We start from the raw sequence: 10,637 nt of genomic DNA, 5'->3' as shown, positions 1-10,637 counted from the left end.
CCCGAATCTGCACTCCGGGGCTCTCTGCAATCTAATCCAGCCTTAAAAAGAAATGAATTGAAGAACCTGCTTGTGGAGAGAAAGGGATTCACACTGCTTTTCTCTTGGCAGGGCAAAGTGACCGAGTGGGCACGCGTCGGGGCTGCCCATGGCAGAGCCCAGCTGCAGCGTGGCACGCTGGGATGAGCTGCCGTTCTCCAGCGTGGAAAGTGCCCGGTGCCCGACCCTGGCTCGGAGCACGGCAGGTCCCAGCAGAGTGGCTTGGGCAGAAACCGAGAGGAAGGATCCAGGCTCAGAAAGGACTGAATGAGGGGGACATTGCATGTACAGTGCTACTCACATGCAAAACCATCTCTAAGTAAGCAGCTGAGGGTGTCTAGACCCTCACCTGTTCTTTGGGGAGAAAGAACAGCAATCCACTGCAGAGCAGAACTGAAGACACCCGATTTCCAAAGCATCTGTGTTGTGCCCCTAGGTACACCTCCTGATGGGTCTCCAGTCCTTCCCACACCCTTCAGCTCAGTCGGAAAATTAGTCTGTGTCTGTCTGGCAGCAGTCACCAATTTCTCGGCACGCAGAGGGACACCAGGTTTTGCAGACCTGCACACTTCTGCCACAAGCAGACTGGAGGCACAAAAGCTCTCGGAGGGGGACTTGCAGACAGCCAGATGGTGTGACTGCAAAGCTCCATTTCTTGGAAAAACTGGGCTAAAAATGTAGATCACTGTAACAGAAACAGTCTTGAGGAACAGCCTTAAGAAGCTGTACTAACACCATCTGAGGATGACCTTTCTGGAAGAGGTCCCTAGCAATAATTACTCCTCTCTGGCCGCCTGCTGTTTGCTCCTCCCTTTATCCCCAGCAGGATCACGGCCTTGTGTCTGTTCCTTGGCTGAAGAGACCTTCACACTGCACAGGACCGCACAGGACACGGCCGACCGTAGCAGCCCTGCGCGTGCAGCTTTGCTGCGCGTAGCCTGCTGCACATCTGCATGCATCCCGAGCACTGTGATGCTGTTAAACTGAAGGGGTTTATTATTAAATCCCAGTCACTCTGAAGTAACTGAATTATCCACATTTTAGCTGAACCAATTAACTGATACAACACATGACTCCTGCTTTCTTAAATGAAGAGAAGCATCTTGCTTTCTGCTCATGTCTCACGGTGAAAGTGATTTTTTTAAACACTTTATTCTAATTAAGTTTTTGAGACTGAGAATCTGCTGAAGGAGTTCAGGTGATGAGAACTGGATGATGCTGTACGTGGTGCTAACCAAGCAGAAAAATCTCTAGGGTTGTGAGGACGAGGGGGGCTTAAAAAAATCAGTGTCCTTCTTAGGATACACCAGTTTAAAGCCAGGGAGGTCTGGCTGTTCTTCTGAAATACGGCTGGAAAGACAAAGCAATCGGGAAGGGGCATTTTCAGAATGCACTGGCTATGCTCCTGCTCCGGAGAGCAAAGCTAAACAGAAGGGGTGCATGTGGCTGAGACCACAGAAACCTGGCTACGACAGCGAAGGCAAGGATGCCCGCACACGTGCCAGACTGACCCCAGCACTTCCCAATCCCAGAGGTTTCGCCACGGAAATACAGCGCTCCCGCAATCCGCTGAACGGTGCCTTCAGAGGTTTCCCCGTCGTGTCGTGACGCAGCACGACAGGAGTGTCCTGACCATCAGCTGGCTTGCACAGACAGACACTTCAAACGGAAATTGGAAGGCGCCCAGCGTGGAGCTTGACACTGCAGAGCTCTGCACGAGCAGGTAGCAGAGTCCCGGGCACCCAATGTGAATCATCCCCACGGCGATGACCTCGCAAGCATTTGTTACAGGAAATGACAGAGCAGCGACCTCGATGAGCTCGCTGAATGAAACCGCCACTGTGTTGTCTCCTCTGCGGACCTCACGGGAGGGCTACATTACAAAGGGAAAATAATCGTACCAGCCCATATAGGCAAGGTGATAAGGATCACAGGTCAAAGTGTGGTGTGTGGCAAATAATAACTGTATTTAATGTAAATTATCTCACAGAATCACAGAATCACAGAATAGTAGGGGTTGGAAGGGACCTCTGTGGGTCATCTAGTCCAACCCCCCTGCCAAAGCAGGGTCACCTACAGCAGGCTGCACAGGATCTTGTCCAGGCGGGGCTGGAATATCTCCAGAGAAGGAGACTCCACAGCCTCCCTGGGCAGCCTGTTCCAGGGCTCCGTCACCCTCAGAGGGAAGAAGTTCTTCCTCATGTTCAGACGGAACTTCCTGTGCCTCAGTTTGTGCCCATTGCCCCTTGTCCTGTCACTGGGCACCACTGAAAAGAACTTGGCCCCATCCTCCTGACACCCACCCTTCAGATATTTGTAGGCATTTATAAGGTCCCCTCGCAGCCTTCTCTTCTCCAGGCTGAACAAGCCCCGTGTTTCTGCCTAGTAATCAACAGCGAATCAGAGGAAAGCATCACAGGCAAGGGTGCAGCCTGGGGTAGTCTCTGTACCCCACAAACCAGCACTTTCCTTGGGTAAGAAGAAGGGCAACAGGAGCCAAGGCTTCTCTCCACGGGCAGCAGAAAGGAACCAGACCCTCTGGCAGGCTGCAGAAGGCCAGAGGAGCAGGTGGTCTGCAGCACCTTCTCTCCCACAGGACAGCCAGCCCTTCTGCCTCACCCACGGCCACGCAGGAGCAGCATGGTGGCACGGCTCCTGCTAGCGAGGACAACGAGCCCTCAGTGAGGCCAGCCCAGGCGTGGGGCTTTGGAGGACACAAGGTACGTGTGATTCCCTTGGCCATCTGAGGCAGCAGTCCAGACTACCTGAAGTGACACTGAGGCTGAGGGCACTCTGCTCTCCAAGCCCACAAGCTCCCACACCAGATGGGTCCTCGGGCAGGACTTCACTCCCCTTCCAACCAAACGACTTGTGGTAGAGAACAGGAAACGAGAGAGGGATGAGGGGCGGTCACACCCCAAACGTAGATGGAATTTGCACTCCCTTGGTATTTTGAGACTCTAGCTGGATGCAGGGATGAGATGAGGGCATTGAGGGCATCTTAGTTTCTCAGCTGCTGCATAAGCAGATTAACTTTACGTGCGGCTGATCCATGGAGAAATGGATCAGCAGGAGTCCCTGACAAAGACAGATTTCTCCCCGACTCACATTCTGCTTGCTCACAGTAAACACACTGGATGATGTTATTTACATGACCTATCTTCTCTTCTCTGACTTGCATCACTTCACTACTCAACCTCCAACCTGGGTCGCAGCCATCCATTAAATTAGGCCCACTGCTGAAGCAGCCCTGACAGTCATTTTTCTTCCTGATCTTGCTGTTCCCCCCAGGAACGCTCTTGACACCGACCGCAGTCCACTGGAAAAAGGATTTAGAAGACAGAAAAGTAAATCAATTGCCGTGAAAGCTCCATCACCTTTCCCCATCAGAGGAACAAGAACTGAACTCCCAACATGCCCTCCAAGAAGGAGGTAGTGAGGTGAGAAGGCACCAGCCCCACTCTGCTCCCGGGAAGAGAGAAGCTGAGTCTTGAAGAGACCACTCCTGTCTCTCCCAGTCAGCAACTGCTCTGCTCCTTGGGAAACTCATGAGTGTGCAACAGGTACAGTAGAGGAAGGTAGGAGGACACAGGTGAAGGTATCTCCCACAGCAGGAAAGCAGCTCTGGCTGTTTGAGATGTTTCCCTATGTCCACCTACCCTCCATTTTCCTCTGCCAGAGCCTGATGTGACGCACCTCGTTCACAGCAGCAGTCACAAGGACAGCGCTGGTACGGAGCCAGCCGGGCTGTCTCCCGCGGCATTCTCCTTTGCTCGCTCCCATGCAGCATTAACAACCTCCCGTGAGAAGCTCCTCGTGGCAATGGCTTGTCTTCAGTGCCCTTCTGATGCTTGGAGTGGTCTGAGTCAGCTCACCCCAAACTGCCAGCCCAGAGCAACCCTGCTGAAGCTAACGGAAATTTACTGCCGTGTATTCCGCGGAGTCACTCCAGGCTCACACCACGGGAGCACAATTGACCCTCTTGTTCTGCATCTCTTGGCTCAGAGGGCTTAATTAGACTGAACACCAAAAAAAACAACAAAAAAAACAACAAAAAAAAAGAGCGACAAGAGGGAAGCTATCTGGCACTTAAAGAGCAACAAAAAAACTTGAAGCGGGTATGTGGCAGAGGACAAGGAGCAAAGGCAAAAACAGGGAGAATCCTATTCACAGTGGCAAGGAAATCAAAATTTTCTCTGGAAGCATTATTTAAATAATCTGTAACCTAATTTAGCACATCAAAGGCTGTTCAGTTTTTCAGTGCCCTGGACGGACACGGTACTTCAGTCCAGCTCTAACTTCCAAGGACGCAAGCACTTCCCTGCATTTAATGGAACCATTTGCTCTCAAAAACTTCTCACATTTCTGACCTATGCCAGCTTTTCCTTAACCTGGCTTGATGTTCCTTTGCCTTTGGGAGTAGGGCTGAGCAGAGCACTGTGCTGGAGAGGCAGTAAATATCAACTGTTGCAATTGCTGCTGTTTTATTGACACCTAAATTAAACCAGAAACACACACTTTCCATATAATTGAAAATATGTTAATGCACAATGCACATGGACAGCTCTTCTAGTTCTCAGCTCAATAAACTGTTGCTTTTCCTACACTGAAATGCCAATTCCTCTTACAACAATAAAGAAAAGCTGCCAAAATTCTCATCGGTAGTTATCATTCAAATCCTGGTTTTTCTACAGTGAAGGAAGAAATAAATACATGAGATTCTCAAGTATGATAAAAAGTGCTTTCCAATCCATGTGTTCTAATAATAATTTGTTTTCTTTTTTGTTTAGGATAAAGGAAGGTGCTCTTAAAATAAGACTTGGGAATACAAAAGCATGTTTCAAGTTCAGGTCACGGTTTGACACACAGAGCAACAACCTATGACGCTCAATTTGTGGCTTGCTTAGTCTACAAGTGCAAAACAAACCCACCCGAACCAGGAATCATAACTGTAAACTAAACGAGGTACACGAGCAGCGGAAGCAATTGGTCTGCTGGGACAGTGGTTCTCCTGCACTCGGATACGTGAATCGTAATCACCTGCTCGCAACAAATGACTCGGTGCTTTAGAGCTCTTGCCTTGGAATTGCCATTCCCAATTGTCTTCCAGAGCGTGAGTGGTAAACAGCAGCAGCCATTTGTGTCTAAGTGAGGAAGAGCAAAAGAATTAGCCTGGCGCCAGTACTACTCCTTACGGCCCAGTGAGCTCTCATTGAATCTCTTAAACCTTAATAAGCCTTTGGCCTTAATTGCCGATTTTATCTTAACCTAGCACTTAGGCCGTAATTGCTGAACAGTTTGCAGCAGATTCACAGCTCTTCCATACAGAGGGAAGCCTTGCTCCGGTGCCATGGGCTCCTCTGCCCATCCCGCCCGCTGCCGACGTGCCAGGCTGTGCCACGGCGTCCCACCACCTCCCCAGGACGCGACCATCCTTGCCAGAGCAGCTCTCGTCAGCGGGAGCGAAACGATCTTCTCAGAGCTCACGCTCCGGCTGCCTGGGGCACGGCCCAGAGCCCTCGGCACACCCGCGGCTGCGGGGCGGGCTGGGCACGCCAGCCGGAGCTCGGCTTGGTCTGTGAAACGCACAACGTGCTCAGCTCCCGCAGGTTTCCCAGGGACTTGGCAGCGCTCCTCACAGGACTGGTTCCAGCGACCACAAAGAGAGAGTTTGTTATGTGAACCTTCACGTATTATGACAAAACCGTTGGGCTGTTTGATGCATAGAGCAGAAGCTTCCCTGATGAAGCTGGGGATGCTTAAATGCCTTAAAATCTTGGTTTCAAGCTATTCTTAAATTTAGTACAGGCAACAATAAACATAAACCTGCCACCATCCCAGCCACTTCATGAATCCATTATTTAAGCAGCACTCATATTATCAAATTAATACTTCTAAAAAGATCTTTCATGACAGCCTTTTTGAAACCAAAAGCCATTTATCAGAAAGTGTCTCAATATAACACAATGTACCAGACAGAAGGTGTTTTTTTTTCCACAAGACATACTTATATAATGGAGAATTGTCTTTTTGAACCTCCTATGATATAGAGTTAAATTAATTCTACTATAACCAGCATAACTTTGCAGATGGAGTCTTTATTAGAAGGCAATTCCAGCAACCATAGTTGAGAAAGGGCTTCATTCTCCTGGAGAGAGTAAAAATAGAGAGCACCTGCCCTTGGAATATATAAATGTATATATTATGACCACCATCATCTGGGGAAAGTGAGGTAATACATACATTTTGATGCATTTTCTCGAAACTTTAAGGGCATGGTCTGAAACTTGTCTCATCCTGGACTTTCTCTAATTCCCACAAATAAATCCAGTAACAATTAGCAACACATAGATATATTTGTGTGTGACTTCCAGAGCAATCATATACACTCCTGGAGGCAATGGCTGTATTTGCACTGCCTAAACATTTTTTTATAAAAATGCTTAAATTTTTTTTTAAAAGTGGTCCAAGAATTTTACTGGCTGTAGTAGGGCCTTTGAAATCTGGCACAGCAATACCCCCTCAAGCTAGAGAAGTCTCTTCTTTGTCCTACGAAATCTCATTTATATGTAGCAGAGTTAAATTTAAATTGTTCTTTTCCTTCCCTGCTTGTGGTCCCCAGCAACAAAACAAAAGAGTAATTGAATATGAATGTTTTGTGAAACCACAATCACGTTGTAAGCCAAAAGAACCACACCACCCTGTATTAAAATACTTGTCTTCACTCCTGCTGAGCCACAGCTGCTTCTTCACAGCGCATGTAACCTTGTCCCTCCAGAAGCAGGGAATCCCCAAAAGCTTTCTGCACCTCCTCGGGGTCCAAGGGTACTTTCTTGTCTGCTCTGGGCTGCCAGGAGGTGAACCGAGCTCAGGTGTAAAGCCATTTCCAGCGTGACACTCACTCTTCATTTCCCACACAGACAGTTCCCTGCAAACGGGGAGTCTAAATCAATGCTTTTCCTTTACAACAATTATTCACAATAACCTACAGGAGCTCCTGCCAACATCTGTGGTTTTTATCCTTGCTGCAAATGTCATTTGCTATTAAAGGAACTTCACAGGCACCTCAGAGCTGCATACAGAGCTGTGACTGCCTCTATTAAAAGAGAAAACAAACTTATGTGGAAATGTTATTCAGAGAAAACACCTTTTTTTCAAAATGCCAAACCCTGCACTGAACCTCCCCAGCTGCTCCTCACGAACAGATGCGCTCCCTGCTCCCGACCTGGACAGGAGCTTCCAGCCAAACACTACTCCCTGGATACAGGCGTACTCTTCAGACTAGTTCTTCTTCAGAAAGTGCTGCCATTTGGTGAGTCAATCCCAGGCGTTCCTTGGCTCGTTTTCATAATGCAACATGTTATACCAGATTGATTCTCATACCTCACTCCAAATTATTTATTCTCAGAAAGATTTCCAAATCTCAGACGTCCATAAACAAACTTCATGCCATTTCAGCTGTAAAAAACTACTGATTCTATTGCACCTTCTTTTCAAGTTGTTCCAAGTGCCATCTTTACCCGTAAGAGATAAAAGCAAACATTTTCCTCGGAAGTCAACATGCCTCAATTGTCTTCTGCAGCCAAAGCTACATTTTGTTTCAGGGATGGGAAAGATGTACCCGAGATGCCTGTGAATTTAAATCAGATCCAAGTAAGCCTCCCGGTCCCTCTCTGCCCACACTCCTTACCCTGACCCAGGTATCACAAGCCATTTAGTCTTTCTTCCCCCACCCTTCTCTTTTCTTTCCAGCTTTCCCTCCCATTTCTTTTCTATTTTTCCCTGTCAGTATTTGACTGGGTTTGCACAGCTTTAATTCCTGCTGCAGGTAGCCCTCCATCCCTATAAAATGATACCTTGCTGAGTAGATCTACCCAAGGACGTGCTAAAAAGGGAAGCCTGAACTGATGGGCTGCCTGTCTGACCTCACGCAGGGCAGCTCCCCTTCTTGTCGTTACTCCCAGGACAAAAGACCCTTTTGATGCATGACAGGAGTGTCTATACAGTTGTTCAAATACCGCAAACTAACTAAAAATAAGTCAGAAAAAGCAGCAGCACAGAATTTGACTAGCTAATATGCATTAATACGCACTGCTTTCTTACAACGTACACTTGTAGTGTGCACATGTATGGGCAGGCACACGTGTGCATGGATGTGAAGTTCTGAGCTTTAGCAGCTTTTTTCTCCTCTTTCTATGCACTCGCTAACAGTAGCAGCCTGCTCCTCCATGCCTGCTCCAGAACCACACAAGGGAAGCAGCACCTGAGCTTTCCGAAGGTGGTGGGAGAATGGGAGCCATTTGGGATTTTGACAAGACAGAGCATTTTACCCTTAAAAGACATGAAGTCTCTTCCAAGACAGATGTTGTTAATAAAACTCAAAATTTTGTTTAATAGGTCTTCTTGTAATGAGTTTTCATAAAATCTCAAATGAAGAAAGAGTTGTCAGGAAAGTACACAATTACTCTCACACAGCATCAGATGGCAAGGCACACAAGCAGGCTGATGTAGACAGAAACATGCCCACGATATGTCATTATAGGTCACTCTTTCTTCGTCTTTCTGTTCTGTTGTTTTGCTTTGAGAGGAGGAAATGTCTTGCCTTTTTGCCGAGTGCTGTAGCAGTGTACAGTGCCAGATATACTCGTTTGAGTATACATTTGCAGTGTTGATTTTGAGATAGACTGAGTTTAATTAAAACATGTAGTTTACCTGTGCCGCAACTTAATAAAATTTTATGTGAACAAACCACAAAAGTTATTGCTTTCAGACCTGAAGTCAAACCCATCAGGCAATGGTAATCAAAACAGCGGTAGCTGCTCAACCCAGAAACAGCAACCAACGGGTCTCAAAGCACGACGTTTCTGTGAGCGATGTCCTTCTCGAGCTGACAGGCATCCAGCCTGTGACAGTAGGGCAACCCACCCCTAAAAACACCTCCAAAGTGTGCTGCAAAACGACCACTCACACGTTCTCATAAAATGTGCTGAAATTGAAATTAACTGTTTTTACTAACTGCTATTCTTGCAAATGAGTAACCAAAATGCTTAACAGAATCAGCTCTAAGGTAAGTAGGCGGTAGCCACTTTGCAAGTCAACTGTACCTTAAGCATCCATCTCATCCACCAGCTGAAACCATCGTACCGGCAAAAACCCACCCCACCACCCCCTGCCAGAGTGCCACGCTGGTATGAAGAGCTTGCTGCTTCAGCTGTAGTCCTGCAGATCTGCAGGGAGATGTTAGGAGGCTCTGCTGCTCGTTTTGACAGTTGCTCAGCTTACCAACAGATGGAGTATGTTAATCAGTTTTTAACGTATATGCTGAAAGTCTGGGCTAATTTAAGTTCTGTATTCAGAATGTTTGCAAAAAATACAAACTTGTAATATATGCAAAAAAGCGCGCTTCATTCTGCTGCAGTTGGAAGGAAACAGTATCTTAGAATATTTAATTACATACTTTTAAAATCACTAGTTTCCTGTAATGCTAAATAGATTATTAAATCAGCGTTTTCTCTTATGCAGTATTCACTATTCTATATCTAATTATATATAAATTTTTTAACTCTACAGTTGTATTTCCACTATGTAAAAAGAAGAAAAAAGCCTGGAGTGAGTCAGAGCAACGCTCCAGCCAAGAAACACAAAATGAAGTCCCAGAAGGCAGCTCAGCCTAGGAATATTTTCTTAAGGCTCATCTCACTAACAGAAGAATAATTCAAGCAAACAAGTACAGCTCCAGCTCTTTGGCCCCGGCTGGCCCTGCTACGCTGCAGCCAGAGCTGGTGGAAACCAGGCCAGGCTCTGCGAGGTGGCCCACGGGGAGGCTGCTCAGTGCCACCCCCAGCACCCGCCGCCTCCTCCTGCCGCCCCACCGCTCCTATCGGCAGATGGGCGACCATCTCCTCCCCAGGCTCAGGATCCCAAATCTCCATCTCCTATGTTCTTCACTGAAACAACTTTCCTCAAAAGCCTTGTGACCCTCCTGGCCGAACCAGTTATCCGTGCTCTCTGAATTGGCCTTAACTCCCCCCGCCCCGCTCGCAGGGGACCCCCCACACCCTCCCCCACGGGCTGGGAGCTCCATTTACGACGAGCGCTGGGTACGGCTCGGTCCGTGCCAGAGGCCCACCTCGGACCTTGTCTCCAGCTCCGCCATCTCACCAACCGTGCAGAGCAGCACCCCGGGCATCCCTCCGCACCCCGCCGGGCCTGGGGAGCCTGCTGCTGCCCCTGCCCCACGCCGGCACCCTCCCTTCTGCTGCTCCCCGACAACCCGCTCCTCAGCCAAGGTCACTCTCAGATATGATTTGTTCAGTATATTGATAACTGACAGGATCATTTTTTATAGCAGGACCTGTTTTCTTCTGCCTGAACTCAAATCTAAGCCCACCTTTCTGACTGTTCGCCCTGAATGTCCAACTGTTATACTTTATAGAGTGCTTTTTTTTAGCTTTGTGTTAAATTACACACATAAAATAATCAAATATATCTACATTTATCTTTCATTTAAAAACTTGCTTCAGATTCTGAAGGGATCAGAACACTTGACTAGAACAACAACTCACACTTTGTTGGTGCTTTAACTGACACAAACGTCA

This window comes from Opisthocomus hoazin, chromosome 10 (assembly GCF_030867145.1).
Source record: "Opisthocomus hoazin isolate bOpiHoa1 chromosome 10, bOpiHoa1.hap1, whole genome shotgun sequence".
Taxonomy (NCBI): domain Eukaryota; kingdom Metazoa; phylum Chordata; class Aves; order Opisthocomiformes; family Opisthocomidae; genus Opisthocomus; species Opisthocomus hoazin.
This window is presented reverse-complemented; position numbering follows the sequence as displayed.